We start from the raw sequence: 20,976 nt of genomic DNA, 5'->3' as shown, positions 1-20,976 counted from the left end.
AGTTTTAGGCAGAACAAAATTGTCCTCAGGTGTTTGGGAAATGTGCCAGATGGAAAAGCGATGAGGTGTGCCATGGGGTGTACCATTGCAGAAGGCAGACTGGGACTGATGCATGACAGGGAGTCAGATTCTGAATTTGATATAGACTGCTGTAGCAACTAGAAATGCCTAGATCTGTCTAGAGAGTGCTGGGTTTCCTGTCACTGCAGAGTTCATGTATAGGCTGATGACCACTGATTGGTGATATGCAAGAGGGGAGTTGATATAAAGGATGCTCTAAGGTATTGTGATTCTACACTACTTTTACGATTCTTTCCCAGAACTCGGAGCTCCTCGTTTGTTAGCTGAAGTGCTCGTTGGATGTCTGCTGTGACATGTTTCACGCATTTACATGTGCCACTCATTTTTCAGGTACAAAACAAAGAATCGCTTTGCACGAAGCCAGAAGGGCTACACTGAAAGAACGATCAGAAAAGAATAATACATAGGTAAGCATTTACATTGACTTTCTCCACATATTTGAGACAGGGTAGCTGGTTAGTGGCTGCTTTCTCGTGCTCGAGCCCTTACAACGTGATCTCCTCAGAATGTCATAGGGATTGGAGCCTATCTAAGCCTGTGTGTCTCTGCCCGTGGCCCCTAGTTTCTTCGTGTCATTGCTTTAGGTACTGTGTAAGGCCCTTCTCTTTTCCTCCCGCTCACAGCAGACATTGAGTAACCTCTAGTTGTGACTGAGATGCATATTTCACAGTATAGTACTTTAGAAATGAGAAAGGTTTACTTATTGGGGAAACAAATGTAGGCCCCTGGGAGTGTTAGTGTCACTTGGTAATGATTTCCCCAGGGCTGCCATGGTAACTGACGTTGCCTGGTTACTCCCTAAGTTTTGAAAAGAATTCTTCGTTGGATCTCAGGTGATAGTGGTACATTCCTTCCTTCATTTATTCATTCAGTATATATTTTCTGAGCACCATGTATGTGCCAGGTACTTTTCATATGGACAGTGAACGAAACAGACAAAATTCCTGCCCTAGTGAATTGTATATTCTGATTTAATTGGCTTGGGGTGAGGCCTGGCCAATGGTAGTTTTAAAAATCTCTCCACATGATTCTAATGTACAGCTAGGTTTGAGAATCACAGTTTTAAATGAAGCACTTTGGGAATTGCAAAGGCATTGCAGAAATAAAAAGTGGCTATTAGTATTCCTTTGCTATTCCTGCATTCTCCTGCCTGCATCAGGACTGTTGTACAAGTGCTGATCATTTTCTTTTCAGCCCTTTTCGCTGTTTGCCTAGACCCTTTATCCCTCTTTCTAACCTAACACCCTACCTCCTTCTGGTCTTCCAACCTCCAGTCCATCATCTGTTTGGGATTTATCCTAAATTTGGTGGGAAGCCATTGCAGGGTGTAAACAGAGAAGTGGTGTTAGCAGAGATGCCTTTTTCAGACACCATACTGGCTATTGTAAGAGAATGGATAGGAGGGGGCGGGAGAAGATTTGGGGAGACTCATTACGAGACTGGCTTTGTGCACAGTGGTGGCCTTGGAGATGGAGTAAAGCAGGCAGGTTAGAGTCATATTTGGAAGGTTAGTGATGGCTTGGAGGCGAATAGGAGTTAGTGATGAATTGGATGTGGGGAATGTGGGTTAAGGATGTGTAATTGGGTAAATGGAGGTGCTACCTACTGAAATGGGAAACATTTTCTCCCCACATATTGGCCTGATAAACACCTTCTCACCCTTTAGACCTTGAATCAGAGATCCTTTCTTTTTTTATTTTAATATATTTTATTTTATTTCATTTTTATTTGGGCTGCGATGCCAGCTTGCAGGATCTTAGTTCCCCAACCAGGGATTGAACCCAGGCCCCCTGAACTGGAGGTACAGGGTCCTAACCACTGGACCACCGGGGAATTCCCAGCAGAGAATTTTTCTTTGTTTTTTTTTTAATATGTTTTAATTAATTAATTAATTAATTTTTGGTTGCTTTGGGTCTTCGTCGCCGCTCCTGGGCTTTCTGTCGTTGCGGCGAGCAGGGGCTACTCTTCGTTGCGGTGCACGGGCTTCTCACTGCAGTGGCTTCTCTTGTTGCGGAACACGGGCTCTATGCGCACGGGCTTCAGAAGTTGTGGTGCATGGGCTCAGTAGTGGTGGCTCGCGGGCTTAGTTGCTCCGAGGCATGCGGGATCTTCCTGGAGCAGGGAGCAAACCCGTGTCCCCTGCATTGGCAGGTGGATTCTTGTTTTTGTTTTTGTTTTGTTTTAAACATATTTATTGGAGTATAATTGCTTTACAATGGTGTGTTAGTTTCTGCTGTATAACAAAGTGAATCAGCTCTATGCATACGTATATCCCCATATCCCCTCCCTCTCGAGTCTGCCTCCACCCTCCTGATCCCACCCCTCTAGGTGGTGGCAAGGCACTGAGCTGATCTCCCTTTGCGATGCCGCTGCTTCCCACTACCTAGCTGTTTTACATTTGGTATTGTATATATGTCAGTGCTACTCTATTACTTCATCGCCGCTTACCCTTCCCCCTCCCCGTGTCCTCAAGTCCATTCCCTACGTCTGCGTCTTTATTCCTGTCCTGCCCCTAGCTTCATCAGAACTATTTCATTTTTTTAGATTCCATACATATGTGTTAGCATACGGTATTTGTTTTTCTCTTTCTGACTTACTACACTCTGTATGACAGACTCTAGGTCTATCCACCTCAGTACAAGTAACTCAATTTCGTTTCTTTTTAAGGCTGAGTAATATTTCATTGTATATATGTGCCAGATCTTCTTATCTATTCATCTGTCGATGGACACTTGGGTTGCTTCCATGTCCTGGGTATTGTAAATAGTGCTGGCTGGCGGATTCTGAGCCGCCGCGCCACCAGGGAAGTCCACGGAGATTATTTTTTGAGGGGGGCCCTCCTCAACCCCCATCAGTCTCTTCGCTGCTGAGCTAGACTCCTACAGCCTTACGTAAGTGCTCCATCATAGCGCCATGCACACTTTTTTTTTCACACATATCTGTAAGTTCCCTTTCTATAACCCTCTGTTCTATTGAACCTTACCCTCCTGCCTCATCTTTCTGTCTCTAGTGCCTAGCGGTGCTTGGCGTATCTTAGGGGCTCAGTAAGTGTCCGCTGAATAAATAATTGGAGACAGAGTACGAGGCTTAGGAAGGTTGATCAAGGCTTTGTCTTCTACACGTGGAGTAGGAGATGCCCTTAACACATCCGAGTGGGGATGTGTTTTGAGCAGTTGGTGTGAGGTTGGGATGCCTTTGGAGATGATCGTGGCCAATAGTTTATACCATGGGAGTGAATAAATTTGTGGGGAAGGATGTGTGAAATTAGCAGGGAAGAGGGCCCACGACTGAGGAGCAACCTCAACATGTGAGGGCAGGAGGTGAAACCAGGAAAAGAGACTGCAAAGCAGGGGTAGAGAGAAAAACTGGGAGAGTGTGCGGTCGACGAACCCAGGGAGGAGAGAGATCAAGCAAGAGGGGAGGCCTCACCGTGCCATGTGCTGCCAGCAGAACACGATTGAGGACAGGTCAGTGTCTCATAAACTGAGCCACTTCGAGGTAATTGGTGACTTGAATCAGAGCAGTTTTGGGAGAGTGGCAGAGGGGGAGGGCATGCCGGAGTGGGCTGAGTAGTACAAAGGTAGTACCTCTGAGAAGAGCATCCTTGGCAAGCTTTGTGGTTTTTAGGAGGGACCGAGTTTGCTTAGAATAAATGAATTAACAGTTATCTCTGGGCCACGGGATTTGGATTTTCTTCGTTTTACTCCTGTTGCTCTACCTTCGAAATATTTTTAGAATGTGACCACTTCTCGCCACCTCCCCTACTATCTCTCCGTCCTGAGCCACCATCATCTCTGACATCGGTGGCAGAAGAGCCTTCTGATGACCTGCCAGTGTCTACCGTGGCCCCCACAGTCTGTTTTTCATACAGCAGTCGGCGTGATCATGGGGAATGTGATCAGTCATGCCACTCCTCTCCTTAAAAGCCTTCACTGGCTCCTACCGTGAAGCACTAACACAGCCCGCAGAGCGTCCGACAAGGCCATTCGGGGTCCGACCACTGTGTCCTACCTGCTCACTGCTCTCCATCCATTGTGTATCTGACTTCCGTTACCCTCTTCTCCTTTCTGTGCTGCATCCAACAGTGGCCTCCTTCCTGTTCTTCTAACACACCAGACAAGCTCCTGCCCCAGGGTCTTTGCACCGGCCCTTACCTCTCCTGTGCGCTCTTCCGTTAGATACGAACTTGGCTAACTCAGATCTCTGCTCAGATGTCACCTTCTCATTGAAGTTTATCTGGGCTCCTCTATTTAAAATTTTAACCTATGGGGATGAGGTGGGGGGAAAATGGGTGAGGGTGGTCAGAGGATACAAACTTCCAGTTACAAGACAAATACGTTCTGGGATGTAATGTGCAGCATGGCAACTATGGTTAACAATACTGTATTGTATCTTTTTTCATTTTATTTATTTGTTTACTTTTGGCTGTGTTGGGTCTTCGTTGCTGCAGTGGGCTTTCTCTAGTTGCGGTGAGTGGGGGCTCCTCCTCGTTGCGGTGCGCAGGCTTCTCATTGTGGTGGCTTCTCTTGTTGCAGAGCACCGGCTCTAGGTGCGCGGGCTTCAGTAGTTGCGGCACGTGAGCTCAGTCGTTGCGGCACGTGGCCTCAGTAGTTGTGGCGCACGGGCTGTAGAGCGCAGGCTCAGTAGTTGTGGCGCACGGGCATAGTTGCTCCTCGGCATGTTGGATCTTCCCGGAGCAGGGCTCGAACCCGTGTCCCCGGCATTGGCAGGTGGATTCTTAACCACTGCGCCCCCAGGGAAGCCCTACCTCTCATTATTAACTCAATGTATTAACTCAATTTTGGCTATAATTAGTGCAGTTTCTATTATCATTAATGAACTGGGGGAAGATCGGGTGGTTGTCTAAGTAGCCTGAACCGACTAGAGAGGAAGTCCCTGAGGCACAGGGGAGGAGGTGTGCCCACATCCAGAGCAGTCTAGCCGTTGGAGGTCCATGGCTCTTTAAGTAGCCTGAGATTCTGGGCTGTGTCCAAATAGGTACAAAGATCATTTGTGATCTAGGCATGTTCTCTCCTTGGGCATCTGAACCAGAATTCCCTGAAAGATCCCCAGGTGGTACTCAGTGGGTCAGGATGTGGCTGGAGGTGAGCTACACAGAGGGAACCGAGTAAGGTCCACCCTCCCGCAGCCAGAGCCACGCACTGTCTTCTTCCAGTGCTGAGGCAAGCCACCTGGGTTTCCTCAGGCCACTGCCCACAGGCCTTCCTTTAGTATCTGGTGTCTAAACTGCAGAGTGCCCCACCAAACCCCAGTATTGGGAGACTGCACCACAGACCCCACCACGGAGACAGACACTCATGCTGATTCCATTTTTAAAACATTTATTTTCAGGACATGTTTGTGTTCGTATGCAAGGAAACTTTGTGGGGTATCTGTGGCTGCCAAAGTGACATCTGGCAGGATTAACTGGATCACCAGAGCCAAACAATGAGGACTGGGAAGGCGGCAATAACTGTGAGGCCTGGGCCCATGTGGGGGCAAGATTTTGAGAATGACCACTTAGGTGACAACATGGGATTCCCACGAACCGCAGCTCTGGTTAGTTTCTGGTCTGGAGCCAGATCCTCTCTCTGATGCAGACGTGGGAGGACGGAGCAGCAAGAGCTGCCCAGCTGCTCATCTGGGAACTCATCCTCCAAGCGACTCTGTCCCTCGTCCTCCTCCCGTACCTGGAGGCGGCAGTCAGCGGGCAGCACCTCTCACAGCACCCCCGCGGACACCTGCTCAGACCACCTGCTCAGAGCTACTCTTTTGCCCAGCCCACACACCTGTTCCACCTGTCTGAAGACCCACCACACGTCTCGAAGCACACCCCAGAGCTCTTCCTCACTCCAGCCACGCCCCAGCAACTCCTCTATCAGTACCAGGTATATGGACACGTCCTCCAGCCCCTGTGGGAACCTGTGTGGCCGCCAGCCAGCCAGCTCTTGGGCCTCAGACCTATTCCCTGGTCCTGAGTCAGAACCAAAGCCCTATGTGTCCAGGGTCCACTGAACCCCAGCCCTGGTCAGATATGGAAAATGGAGACTTGGAGAGAGTAAATGATTCACTCCTGCTCTTCATCCTTCAGAGGAAGACCCCAAAAGCGCCTCGAGTATTCATCAAAAGTCATTGAGTTGTACTGTTAAGATCTATGCCTTTCGCTGAATGCACTTTTTGCCTCCATTTATAAAGAGAAGAAAAGCTTTTTAAGAACTGGGTTGAGCCCCCTGCATGCACAGACCCAACTGCAGGCAGAGAAGATGGTCAGCCCAGCCCAGACCTTGCTAAGAGTCTGCTCAGAGGCCATGGGTCTGGTCTGCTGGCACTGGATGGGTGCAGATGCTGGGCAGTTGATCTCTGTGTGGTGTTTTAGACAAATATGATGATCTAGAGTAGGTTCAAACAGACAGGAGAGCCCAGGAAGCAGACCCTGGGAGAGGGGAGATACCATTTGGGCCAGCACACCTGAGGCTATGGTCAAGGCCATGAGGACCACAGTGTGGTGGGCACAGTGGCTGTGAAAGCCCCACTGCTGCCTAGCCAGCCTGAGACAAGCCACGGGGAAGCACCCACCGGCCAGCCCCGTCATAATCTCCGCCAATCCTGAAGAACTTGCATCCAATGACTGCCCTGATGTGGTCGAAGTGATCTGAAGAATGGAAAGTCAGCAGTGTGGGGCTTCCAGGGCAGGGGTGGGGTGATGACTGACCTCTGTTGATTCCCCTTTTTGTAGCCTGTAGGCCAAACAGGCCAGTTCCTTCATGGCCTGGCACCGAGAGTACCAACTAGAGGGCCCTGAGGTTTGATCTGAAGTGATCCCAGCTGGCTCTAGAACTGGACTTCAGATTTGGAGTGGACCCCAGAGCCCCCTGTTTGGGCCATTTCCCACCCAAGATTCACCCTGCCTCCCAGTCTCCTTGAGAACCTGTGGGGGCTCCTTTCCCCGGGTGTGGAGGATGAGAGAGGAACAAGAGTACAACTGGTGAAGACCCCAGAGACCTAAGGAGCTGTCCAGTCCCTTGGCCAGAGGTAGGGGCAGTGTGCTTTAGGAGCCCCTGCAGAGGCACAGATGGGCAGCACCCGGGCTCTGTGTCTGACAGCCTCCCTGATACCCATCATTATCACAGTTTTGATTCCATGGCTCCAGTTCCACATGGCACCAAGGTGCTGTGTACCGTCCATTATTGGGTTTTGGGGAGCTGTACCTATTGCCAACAGGTGGGTCAAACCACTGGGGCTCTTCTGAAGTCCTCCCCAAATTTGGACCCAGCTTCAGCTCCAAATCAGAGTTTTCAGAGAGCCCAGGGCGAGGCTCACCTGCCCCAGTAGACACGTTGGCTAACGGGTTGCACTGCAGCACCCGCACGGACAAGGACAGCATCACGATGCCACCGTTCATCTTCTGCAGGGGCGGACCGGTGGACAGTCAGCTTGGCTCCCAGCACAGCCACCTGCCTGTTCACTCTCTCGGCCCCTGTGAGAAAGGTGTTCAGCCCTGGCCTTGAGGTCAGAGTCGTCTCCTCTCTGGGTTTGTGTGAATGGAGGAGCCGCAGCCCGGGTCTGGGTGGTGTCTTGGCCCTGGGTTTCCGGGTTTGGAGGAGTATCTTACCACCTAGACCCCCACCTAGGGCTCAAGAGTTCAGGGGCTGTGGACCGTGGGTTTTGGGGGCAGAAGATATTTAACCTGGGGTTTGAGGAAACTGAGGAAGAAGAGGCTCAGGTTCAAGGGCTCCTGGTTTAAACCTCTTGCTTTAGGGATTAGGGCCAGGGCAGTCTCTCACGAGAAGCTGCAGGAGATCATCAGGAACATTCCGAGTGTTCCTGCACACGCCCCGGGCAGCTGAGTGGGAGAAGATGACAGGTGCCTGTGACACTTCTAGGGCTCGCCGTGCCACAGCATCCGAGACATGGGACAAGTCCACCATCATGCCCAGGCGGTTCATTTCTGCCACCGCCTTCTACAGGAACAGGATGGGGAGAGGGCATCAGGGCTGCATTTATCTTGTGTGCATTTATCTGTAGGGAACAGGCGGAGCTGTACATTCATGTGGGGCAGGGTATGGAACCCGGGTACTTACCTTGCCAAGCCGGTGAGCCGACTGACATTGCTGTAGAAGGGGTGGATACCCTTTGCTGTGCTCTGTGCCCTGCAGGATGGCCAGGAGGCAGTCTGACTGGTGGCCATGACTTTGCTACAAGAGCCTAGAAAGAGGTTCTTTCGAACTGTCTACACCTGCAACTCCCTGGTGCAAAAGGAGGGACCCAAACTGGGCTGTGCCTGGCAGTAGGAGGGCCCTTCTGGGGACTCAGTCTTGACTATATTCAGGAAAAAAAGTGCATACACTCTTTTTGGTCAACTGCATCATTGTTGAAGTTCTGTCTCTTTTCACTTGCTTTAAAGGCGACTCCAATCTACCTCTTAAAAACTGTTTCCTAGGGCTTCCCTGGTGGCGCAGTGGTTGAGATTCCACCTGCCGATGCAGGGGACACGGGTTCGTGCCCCGGTCCAGGAAGATCCCACATGCCGCGGAGCGGCTAGGCCCATAAGCCATGGCCGCTGGGCCTGCGCGTCCGGAGCCTGTGCTCCGCAATGGGAGAGGCCACAGCAGTGAGAGGCCCGCGTAATGCAAAAAAAAAAAAAAACTGTTTCCTACAATTCTGCCTTGCTTTCAAATCCTCTTCGTTGCCTTCCCTCAATATATTTTTGGACGATAGTTGTCCTTTATAACTGTACAGGTTTGTGAATTGCAGTGCCCCTGAGCTCCATCTTTCAACTCGCTTTTTTGTGAGCTGGCCACAAAACCGCATGATTGCTTCAGGCCCTATTCTGGTTCTGGGTGGGGGGGGGCAGGCTGAGCCTTTGGTTAATTCTTATTCTTGATTGGAAATTAGAGTGACATGTGCCTGTCCAAACACCTAGAGCTGGTCTTTCATTGGTTCCCCCTCTCCCCGTTCATCCTCTGGACAATTTGCAAACTGTACGAAACAGGAGGTTAAAGGTGCTGATTCTCCAAGTGGGGAGATTGATAGTAAAGCGGCTGGAATGGCAAACCCGAGCACCAGGAGATGAAAAATAACGTGCGTTTTAGAAACCTTTCCCAATCACTGGGTGTACCATACTCTGGGTTTCCCATGCATGTTTTAGCTGTAGGAAGATTCCCTTGAACCTGGAGATTTGGGACCCATGGAATGGGTAGCACACAGTATTACTTTAAAGGGTCTGCATTTGCTCACGCAACCTCACCAATCCTGTCGGACCCAAGAGTGTCCAGCCTTATGTCTCTTCCTGCTGTGGGTCTAGATGTGGTCAATCCAGGTTGCATCACAGTTCCTGAACGAATTTTTAAGAATTTCTCTTTCACTATCTTTTTTCTTTTTTTTTTTTTGTAATTTATATTTATAATGGGGTTTAGCTGATTTTCAATGCTGTGTTTATGCCGCTTTACACCCACTTGATTCACTTACAGAGAGATATCAATAAATACTTTTTAAGACTCTTACTATGCAGATATAGTCTTCTGCGGTGAATAGGGTGTGTTGAGTCCTGTTCACTGAGCAATGAGTAGGTCTTGTCTATTATATATTTGGTTGATGGAAAGGTATCTGTGCTAATTTCAAACTCTTGTTTTATGCATCACCCCACCTCATCTTTCCCCGTAAGCAGCCATAGTGTGTTTTCTAAATGTGTGACTCCGTTCTGTTTTGTACAGTTCATGTGTAGAGATTTTTACATTCCGTCTATAAGTGATATAAGTTTCGTTACCTGTGTGACTTATTTCTCTTAGTATCATCGTACCTAAATCACTCATTATGCTGCTACTAGCCTTAGGACATTGATTTCATGGCTGAGTGATATTCCATTGTACATAAGTACCACAACTTGTTTACCCATTTTTTTGTTTCCTGGGATATTTAAGGTTTACCCGAGTCGAGGTCCTTGTCAACCGAGCAGCCCTAAACTTTGGGGTGCCTGTGTCCTGTCGATTTTTGGTTTTCCGAATATACACGCCTATGAGTGGAAGTGCCCTATGCACTGTAGCTCTGATTTTTAGATGTTTTAGGAAACACCATACACTTCTCCAGAGTGGCCGTTGGCATTTTACATCCCGCCCATCAGCGTAACAAGGCTCCCTTTTCTCCATGGCTTGTCCTGCATTTCTGGTTTTTACACTTTTCCAGGATGGCCCTTTTGACAGATGCGAGTGAGACTTCTTTGTAGTGCTGATTTGCATTGCCCGCTTGCTTGGTTGGCCAAAAAGGGCGTCTGCGTTTTTTACTAAATATATTCAGGAAAAACGCATAGGCCCTTTTTGGCTAACTGCACCATTGTCGAAGTTCTGCCGCTTTTCATGTGCTTTAAAGGCGACTCCAAACTATCTCTTGAAAACTGTTTCTTGCAATTCTGCCTTGCTCTCAAATCCTTTTCGTTGCCTTACCTCAATATATTTTTGGAAGATTGTTATCATTTATAACCCTGCAGGTTTGTCAATTGCAGTGCCCCTGAGCTCCATTTTTTAAGTCCCTTTTTTGGGCACTGGCCACAAAACCCCAGGATTGCTTCAGGCCCTACTCTTGTTCCTGGGTGCAGGCTGAGACTTTAGTTAGTTCTTCTTCCTGCTTGGAAATTAGAGTGACATGTGCCTGTCCAAACACCTAGGGCTGGTCTCTCATTGGTTCCGCCTCTTCCCGTTCATCCTCCGGACAAATTTCTAACTGTACGAAACAGGAGGTTAAAGCTGCTGATTCTGCAGGTGGGGAGCTTGTTAGAAAAGAGGCTGGAGGGGTGAACCCGACTACCAGGAGATGAGGAGATGAGGTGACTTTTCCAAACTCTTCCGGGTCAAAACGGTGTACCATCCTCTGGGTGTCAGGCATGTTTTAGCTGTAGGTAGAGTCCCTTTCATGTAAGGAGGACACCAGGGATTTTTCCAAATCAGTGTCTCCCCGAACCCCAAACTGGGAAATTTTTAAGCTATGGGTACACGTATGTTCATTAAGGGCCTTAGGCAGTAGTCAGAGTCTGAGCTTTAGTTGACTGAAATCTTCAGGGTCAGAAGCGCTCACCATCGGCCTCCCTTAGGTTACATTTTTATCTGTCATTGATACATGATGTAGATATAGATATGTATTCTTTTTCAGGTGATTTCCCCTTATAGGTTATTACAGAATATTGAATGTTGTTCCCTGTGTTATACAGAAGTTCCTTGTTGATGATCTATTTTATACATAGCAGTGTGTATGTGTTAATCCCAAACTGTTAATTTATCCCATCTCCCACGTTTTCCGTTTGGTAATAATACGGTATAAGGTTTTATACTTCTCGGAAATGGGGGAGCTGAAAGAGAGGTCTCATTTTCAGTGGAAAAGCATTCAAAACAAGATTGAAGCTTCAGCCAAGATTATTAGATGTCCATCCTTGGAAAGATATCATGTCATTTCTCTAATATTGACCTGACAAATAAGACAAACCCCTCTACTGAACTTGCTTATAATAAAGTGATGGAAATATCAAATGGAAGTCTTAGAAACATCTTATTTTACCCGAGCCTTATACACTGCTCTATGTTAATTACAGGGGTTTTTAAAATTTATTTATTTATTTATCTAACTTTTTTTTTTAAATAAGTTTATTTATTTATTTTTGTCTGTGTTGGATCTTCGTTTCTGTGCAAGGGCTTTCTCTAGTTGCAGCGAGCGGGGGCCACTCTTCATCGCAGTGCATGGGCCTCTCTTGTTGCGGAGCACAGGCTCCAGACGCGCAGGCTCAGTAGTTGTGGCTCACGGGCCCAGTTGCTCCGCGGCATGTGGGATCTTCCCAGACCAGGGCTCGAACCCATGTTCCCTGCACTGGCAGGCAGATTCTCAACCACTGCACCACCAGGGAAGCCCTGTTAATTACAGTTTGGCTCACACATCTGTTCATTGAAGTTACAATGTTCTCAATTTCTGTTACTGATCCTCCAGAGCGGACCCCAACAAGGGTCCCCCTGCCCAGTGTCGTTGGAGCCAAAAGAACGAGACTAAGTTTGGTTCAGAAGCAAAGGAAACTTTATATTTTGATCAGAGAATGGAGAGGTGAGAGCGTGCGCTCCCCTGCGGGCTGTGGGCGGGGCTGCTGGGTAGGGATCCCGGCAGCGGGAGGGAGGGGGCGGAGCTCTCGAGGGCCGGGTTGCCTGCAGCTCAGGCTCTATGTCGCGGAGTCTGCAGGGGCCCCGCGAGCTGAGGTGTCGGCCCAGCCATTCTGCACTAGGAAATCGGGTCTGAAGTGCCGGGTGTGGGACCTCTGCATGTGGAAACCTAGGAGCAAGTGAAATTAGACAAAGCACAAAGGAAAAAAAGGTTAGACTTTACTTTATTGCCCAGATTCTAATTTTATCTCCCAGGAATTTTGAATGGGCTTTGCCGGAGACAAACACCTCCTGCTTTTTGTCCCGTTCCTCACTCTTGGGGTGCTGAGGGTACAGACCCCTCTTCTGTAAGTGCTTCGTGCTGAGTTGGTAGTCCTCATACCCGGGGGGAGGGGCAGGACTTCTCCCCAGCAGCCTCCAGGTGAGGTCGATTGTCCGCAGGCCTCCCGCCTCACTGCTCGTCCGCCTGAGCACCAGCAGTGGAAGTGTTATAGATTCTAATGACCTCTAAGGGTCCAGGAAAGAGATGCGCAGAGACGCTGTGGGGGGGGGGGCAGGTTTTACCCCGCCCCACATTTGTTCGGCCACCTTAGGCTGACGGTTTCTGCCAGCCTAGATGCTCTGACCAGTAGTCTGCGCTTTCTTCAATTAGGCCCCTCAATTAACGTACAAACAGCACCAGGTGTCGGAGCCCTGCCTGCTCAACTCCCAGACAGTCCAGGGCCGGTGGTGATCCAGGACCATGACGGCCACTGAGTCAACGGCCTTTTGAAGTAGCCAGGAGTCCAGCCGGTCTCATTGGCTGCCGTCACCGCGGTGTCTGTAGGCTTTTCTATGGTGACAGCGTGATATACGGTTCCCCCGCCAAGCTTATTAGCTCCCCTCTGGGTGCAGTAAGTCCTGCAAGCAGTAGTCTGCTCTTTCGGGGCACACTCTTGTTTTCTGAGAGAAACTCCAGGTCAAGTGATGGTCACATGAGTCGTCATTGGGGCCCGTTGCCCCCGGTTGTCTCTCTGGAGGTTGGAGTAGGAGGGCCTCCTCTCTCGAGGTCTGTGTGTCCACGGAGCAACCCCTGCAACTTCAGGGCATGGTGGGTGGTTAAGATCACCACGTGGGGTCCTTTTCCCTTGGGAGGGAGCTGGCCTTGCGGGCTGCTGATTTCCAGGTTTTAGATACCCCCAGTATCCTGGCCTGATGGGGCGGCGGGCAAAGCCCTTGGTGACCAAGTTTATCCTACCTGAAGGGCATTCTTGCGTTGCTCCATTTCAAGTGGTCCCAGTTTTTGCACTAATGCTCCAAGGGCAATTCACCTTCGACCGGGAATGTAAAGGTCAAAGGGTTCAGCTAAATTAGGGAGTTCCTGGGCAAGGGTCTGAACTGACTGCTCTTTCCATTCTTGAAAGGCTGCTTCTGGATTCTATTCAAAAGGATCATCATCTTTTCGTGTCAGTGTTTCATGTAGAGGCCCAGCTATTAGACTGTAGTTAGGGATCCAGATGCAGCAAACCTCGGCCTCCCCAGGAACCCCTAAGCTGTCTTCTAGTTTTAGAAGGGGTAAGGCTGCAAATGGCTTCTTCCCTTTCTTGGGATGCCCTTCTCCGAACTTCTGTGAGAATGAAGCCCAGGCAGGTCACCTTAGCCTGGGATATTTGAGCCTTTTTCTTGGACACCTTCTATCTTTATTGGCTAGGTAGTTCAGAGGCGTCCTTCGTAGGGCTGGCGATCAGAATGTGGTCTGCATATTGAAGGAGGGTTCCCTTTTACAGAGGCAGAACTTTAGGTGTTTAGATAACGTTTCCCCAATGATGGTGTGGGAATGTTTGTGAGGCGCGGGGCCTGAGGATCTCAGGATATGCAAATACAGAATGCAGGCCCCAGAGCGCTGAGGTGCATATGAAAGGAAGGAATTCAGGGAGCCCAGACTCTGGCATCTCCGCAAACAAAGAAAAGCGCTGCATTCCTCACGTGGGGAGAGCCGGTTTTCCTTAGTTAACAGTCACCTGCTGAGGGTCCCCATTACCTGCGCCAGTGCCCTGCCCTATCCCCTCCCCCCGGTACTTTAGCTCAGGGAGGAAGGAGGGCAGAGGGACTCCGCTGAATAAGGGGCCTGCGAGCCTCGGGAGGAGTTTTTAGCCGCCTTCCCCGCAGTCGGGGGGAGGCGCGCTGACGCTGCAGCCGGGCCCTGCGCCTCCCTTGCCCCGTTTCCCCTCAGGACACTCAGGCCGACCCCCTCCCCACGCCCCCCAGGCCCCGCGAGCCAGGCCGAGGGCAGGGGCGAGAGGAGGGACCGAAGTTCCCGGGACCGGACGCTGGGGGCCGCCCTTTCTGCACAGCAGCGGCGGGTGGCAGCGAACCCCTGCCCCTCAGAAGCTGGTCTTGCGCTGCCGCCCGGGCACCTGACCAGGCGGAGGGTCGGCGCCCACTTACCCGGCCCGCCGTCCGCACGAGTGTCGCGGCTTCGGCCGCCGGGGCCCCTCCACAGCCGGCAGCGTCAGTGAGGCCGCCCTCCCCTCGGGCTCCCAGGGCAGTTCCGTGACGGCAGACGGAAAAGACCCCGAGCCGAGAACTCCAGCTCCGCGGAAAGGCGGGCTCCGTTCTGGGCGCAGCGGGTGGGACCGCTCTGCCCCGAGGCCTTCTGGGAGGGACGGGGGCGCCGGGGGAGGGAGCCGCCAGGAGCGCAGGGCCCCGTCGGGGTTCCTGGAGGGGCGGCCCGGCCTGAGGGCCCCGCCCACTGTGACCGCAGCCCAGGCCTTCTTCCTGGAATCCTACATTAAAAAGTTAGAAAGATACACGGTCTATAGTAAATATTCACAAATGATTGTTGCTGCTGTACTTACTATCCTATTAAAGGTGTAAAATCCATAAAACACTTTAAGTTCAAAATTAAATATGAATTTTTACCTTTCTAATTATGTCTCTGCTATTCACAATTGTCGTTAATGAATCAGAGACTGTGGCATCACTAGTTAAAAATGAGCTTGTTAAAAAAATAGAACTCAGGCCCACCGGACCTACTGAATCACAATCTGAACTTGTACAGTCTCCCCAGTGTACTTCTGTACCCATGAATAGCTGAAAGGTACATTCCTGCCTCGACGTGTCTCTTCTGTCTGAGAAATACACACATTTTATCCAATTTGATATAAATAAAACACTCAAAAATGCATATGCCTGTGTTGAAACCATCACTTTAACATTTCTTTTCCAGATAAGTACAGTCTCTATGCTGGTTTTGTGGATCACATGCCACACTCTTTTCTTGTAGTTAAAAATAAGATAGAGAAACGTACTTTGTAAAAAAAAAAAATATATATATATATATATATATATATATATATTAGTGGATAATTGGAGACACTCTTCTAAATTAAAACCAGTTCTCTTAACTTGCTCTTTTCTTCTTGGGTCACATTATGAACTCTTCCCGTGGCCAGACGGCATGTGTACTTTTAATTTCAGGGACTGCTGACATTCCAGGATATGGCCATAGTTTTCTCTCAAGAGGACAGGCAATGCCTGGACCAAGATCAGTGGGAACTGTCCAGGGATGTGATGTTAGACAAGTATAGGAACCTGCTCCCCTTGCGTGAGGATACCTTCCTTCCAGAATTCCTTATCCAACCACAGGGTTTAGAGTCCTTCATTTGTAGAATGTCTCCTGGAATCTTCTGCTTCCTACAGTAGGGTTCCAGATTGCAACGTTTCAGGAAAGATTGGGAGTTTGTGGGTATAACTTATCTTATTCTTTTAACATTGCAGCCTCCCTCAGCCACATAGCACAGGGAGAGCAGCTCGGTGCTTTGTGACCACCTAGAGGGGTGGGATAGGGAGGGTGGGAGGCAGGGAGATGCAAGACGGAAGAAATATGGGAACATATGTATATGTATAACTGATTCACTTTGTTATACAGCAGAAAATAACACATCATTGTAAAGCAATTATACTCCAATAAAGATGTTAAAAAAATAAAATAATAAAACAATTGCAGCCTCCCTTTTAATATACTTTGTAAGTGCTTGGGCTGTGTCTATATGAACTGTGTACTATATGCTCCTGTTATAGTCCTTACAATGTTTTATTGTCTTATTTTCTGTAACAATTTTCCATGGATTCTTTGGGCTTAAGGTATATTAGAAGGGAGACTGCAATTCTGGGACTTCCCTGGTGATGCAGTGGTTAAGAATTCGCCTACCAGTGCAGGGGACATGGGTTCGATCCCCAGTCTGGGAAGATCCCACTTGCCACGGAGCAACTAAGCCAGTGGGCCACAGCTACTGAGCCTGTGCACCACAACTACTGAAGCCCGTGCGCCTTGAGCCAATGCGCCATTTATTTTTTGGAGAATGAAACCACTTCTGAGTGATCAAAATTTAGACCAGCTAGTCAAAGTGTTTTATCACCTGTTCTTCTAAAACACTGATCAATGGAACAACTTTTACTAGGGATAAGAGTGTAATTGTATTCTGGAGTTCATATCGGCAATATGGTTTATGACCTCGATGCTGGATCACAACATTTCAGTGGTATAACTGTTATTAATTGTCTGTTCAACGATTAAAGTCTCACGTGGTCTGAGTTCAGACTGGAGTCATCCTGGCTGCTTTCTGTCTATTGCAGATTTCTTCCAGTAGGAAAGGACAAGAACAATACGGCTTACTTTACAAAATGTCTTCAAACTAAATGATGATATAATCTACATTCAATTAATTTATACATACCCTACTGTAGAACCGGGTTTGTTACGGTGGCAGAGCCCGGTAATTATGTAAAACTGAAACCTTTATCTGCACTGGTTCAAGTCCTCTTCCTAAGAATATGTTTATAATCAACATTCTTTCACAAATGACCCAATTTAATTCACCATAGCATTCCTCATATTAACTAAATGGAAAATCCTATGCTATACACAAATCCAGAAAGGGCCAAAAATCATCAGCCCCCATGGATGATTGCAACCCATTGCTGAGGCATTTAAATTTCGTATTAAAGAACCACTATGTCCATCAACATTATCAATTTATATATTATTGCCCCAATGCTAGCCTTAACCCTTGCTCTCACAACATGAATTCCTCTTCCCATATCTTATCCATTAATTAATATAAATGTAGGCATATTATTTATATTAGCCATATCACACCTAGCCATTGATTCCATCCTCAGATCCGGATGAGCTTCACATTCAAAATACTCACTCACTGGAGCCCTAGGGACAGTAGAATATACAATCTCATATGAAGTAATGTACCAGTTATTCTATTCTCAGTCTTACTGATAAATGGATCATTTACACTTTCAATAGTAATTATTACACGAGAACACCTATGATTAATTTTCTCCTGACCCCTACCGAGAATTTGATTATCTCCGCGGTAGCAGAAATCCAATGAATCCCCACTTGATTTAACAGAAGTAGAATCAAAACCTGTATATGTCTTCAATGTAGAAAATGTAGCAGTCCCATTCACCCCGTCCTTCCTAGAGAATATGTCAATTTCCTTATAATAAACGTTTCCACAACAATCTATTTTTAGGAGCATTCGACAATCCCTAGGTGCCAGAATTATACACAGCCCAAGTCATCATTAAAACACATCTAACAATCTCCTTTCTATGAATTCGAGCATCCTACCCAGAAGTTTGATATGATCAACATATACATCTCTTATAAAAAGTTTTTTTACTACTAACATTAGCCCGATGTATATGAGAGTTTTCACTACCTGTCATCAGACCAGTCAACCCACCACAAACTTAAGAAACATGTCTGACAAAAGAGTTACTTTGATCGAGTAAATCATAGAGGTTTCAATGCTCTTCCTGGAATTGAATTCTTCCTAAGAATTTTACATTCTCCATGCTACCACATTACACCACATGCTATATAGTAAGGTTCTCTAATTAAGCTCCAGGCCCATACCCGCAAAATGTTTTATATCCTTCCTGTACTAATAAACTCTCATTGTTTTTACTATCATCATTCTACTGACTGTTATCTCAGGAAATATAATTGTATAACAAGCTCACACTGGTTAATGGTATCCCCATTCTAATAAAAAAACACGAACCCATAAGCTACAGAAGCATCCAACAAATATTCCCTAAAACAATCCACCACATCAATACTACTTATAATGGCTATTATCATTCATCTAATATACTCTGGTCAAAGCACACAATGAATAACAAAAATCTTTAATCCAGCAGCATCCACCCTCATGACAATCACCCTTGTCGCAAAAGTAGGGCTTTCCCCATTTCACTTCTGGGTGTCTGAAGTCACACAAGGCATCCCATGAACAGCAGGTCTGATGCTATTTACATGACAAAAGTGCACCCCTATCAGTTTTATACCACATGTCACCATCCATCAATCTAAATATACTATTAATCATAGTGATATTATAAATCATAGCTGGAGGCTGAGGCACACTAAGCCATACTCACCTGGAAAAAATTACACCCTCCTCATCAATTGCCCATAGAGGATGAATAACAGCTATTATAATGTATATTCAGATTATAACAATCCAAAACATACGAATTTATATCATAACAACACTCTCTTCTTATTTATGCCCAGATCATGTACTACAAGAGTACCATTATCACACACATGAGATAAAACACCTCCCATCACAATCCTTTTCCTCACCATTATAGTATCATTAGGACATCACCCATCACTATCAGCGTTTTTACCCAAATGAATAATTACCCAAGAGACAACAAAAATGATAACATCATTCTACCAACACGGATAGCCATCATAGCAGTCCTCAGCATATATTTCTACTTGCAGCTAACATACCCCACATCACTATGTTCCCTTCATTAAACAACACAAAAATAAAACAATTTGAACATACAAAGAAATAACCTTCCTATCATTACCAATCATAATATCCACACGATTCCTACACATAACACCCATTCTATCAGTGCTGGACTAGGAATTTAGGTCAGTTCAGACCAAGAGCTTTCAAAACCCTAAACAAGTAAAATTTACTTAATTCCTAAAAATAAGGATTGCAAGACTTCATCCTACATCAATTGAATGTAAAGCAAACATTGTAATTCAGCCAAATCTTTAGGATATTGATGAGTTTTAACCCCAGGAAACTTCAGTTAACAGGCAAATCCTCTAGTCAACTGGTTTCAGTCTACTTCTCCTTCATTTGAGAAAGAAAGAAAAAAAAAGGCAGGAAAGCCACCGGCAGAATTGAAGCTGCTTCTCTGAAGTTACAATTCAATTTCTTGATTCATCACAGGGTTTGCCAGAAAGAGGGCTCAATCTCTGTCTTTAGATTTATAGTCTAAAGCTAGCTCACTCATTTTACCTCTGTTCATACACTGCTGATTATTTTCAACAAATCACAAAGATACCAGCATTTTATATTTACTATTTGGTGCTTGAGCTGGAGTAGCAGGCAGCACCTTAAGTATATTAATCCAGGCTGAGCTATGCTAACCTGGAGTGCTACTTGGAGATGCCCAAATCTGTAAGGTAGTCATAACAGTCCCTCCACTTGTAATAATTTTCTTTATAGTTGTACACATTATATTGCAGGGTTTGAAAATGGACTTGGGCCACTAATAACTCAGACACCTGTGGTAGCATTTTCCCAAAAAAATCATGTAAACTTTTGAGTACTTCCCCCATCATTCTTACTCCTATTCATATCACCAACAGTGGAAGCTGGTTCTGGTACCAGTGGAACCGTGTATTCAGCTCTAGCCTGCAATCTGGCCCACGCAGGAGCCTCTGTCGACCTAACCATTTTCTCCTTACATTTAGCAGGTGTCTCTTCAATTCTTGGTATTATTACTTTTATCACTATAGTCTTTCATACAAAACCAGCAGTCATATCCCAATACCAAACACCATTATTTGTTTAATCTTCCCCAACTACAGCCATATTACTATAATTACCAACGTCAGTCCGAGCAGCCAGAATTGCCACACTGTTAAGAGATAGAAATCTAAACACTACTTTCTTTGACCCTGCAGGAGGAGACCGAATCCTATACCAACACCTATTTTGATTCTTTGGTCACCATGAAGTCTGTATTCATGGCCTACCAGGGTTTGTTATAAACTCACATATCATTACATACTATTTAGGACAAAAACTGCCTTTCAGCGATTTGGGAATAGTATGAGTCACGTCTACTGGCTTTTTAGGATTTCTCTTGTGGGCCCATCGTATGTTTACCATAGGGATAGCTGTTGACTCAGGAGCACACTTTGCATCAGCTACCATAATTACTTCTATCCATACAGGAGTAAAACTATCTAGCTGATTAGCAACTCTTTCTTTAATTGTTCTTTTTTTTTTCTTTTGGCTGCGTTGGGTCTTGGTTGCTGCACGTGGGCTTTCTCTGGTTGCGGTGAGCGGGGGCTACTCTTCGTTGCGTTGCACGGCCTTTTCATTGCAGTGGCTGCTACTGTTGCAGAGCACGTCCTCTAGGCACGTGGGCTTCAGTAGTTGTGGGTTGCGGGCTCTAGAGGGCAGGCTCAGTAGTTGTGGCGCACGGGCTTTTTGCTCCGCGGCATGTGGAATCTTCCCACACGAGGGCTCGAACCCATGTCCCCTGCATTGGCAGGCGAATTCTTAACACTGTGCCACCAGGGAAGTACCTGATTAGCAACTGTTCACGGAGATAATATCATATGACCTCCCACCATATTATGAGTTTTAGGCTTTAGTTTTTCTTTTTACAGTAAGTGGTTTGACAGGAATCATTTTAGCCAACTCATCCC

At 47.1% G+C, this 20,976-nt stretch overlaps 1 long non-coding RNA gene across 2 annotated transcripts in view; it reads left to right on the top strand.

The window, feature by feature from the left end:
- Positions 1–12,367, top strand: part of LOC308626796 — a 58,054-nt gene extending 45,687 nt beyond the window's left edge. The window contains exons 3-4 of one of the 2 annotated variants that reach the window (XR_014017301.1): positions 12,049–12,159; positions 12,292–12,367. This is a non-coding gene — a long non-coding RNA (uncharacterized lncRNA). Of the gene's footprint in view, positions 1–411; positions 489–3,816; positions 4,500–12,048; positions 12,160–12,291 lie in introns of those variants that run through there. The other variant, XR_014017302.1, reaches the window with a different exon arrangement.
- Positions 12,368–20,976: the final 8,609 nt, after the last annotated feature.

The sequence above is a fragment of the Mesoplodon bidens genome, assembly GCF_964165515.1.
Source record: "Mesoplodon bidens genome assembly, chromosome: 13".
In the NCBI taxonomy this organism is placed as follows: Eukaryota; Metazoa; Chordata; class Mammalia; order Artiodactyla; family Ziphiidae; genus Mesoplodon; species Mesoplodon bidens.
This window is presented reverse-complemented; position numbering and strand designations above follow the sequence as displayed.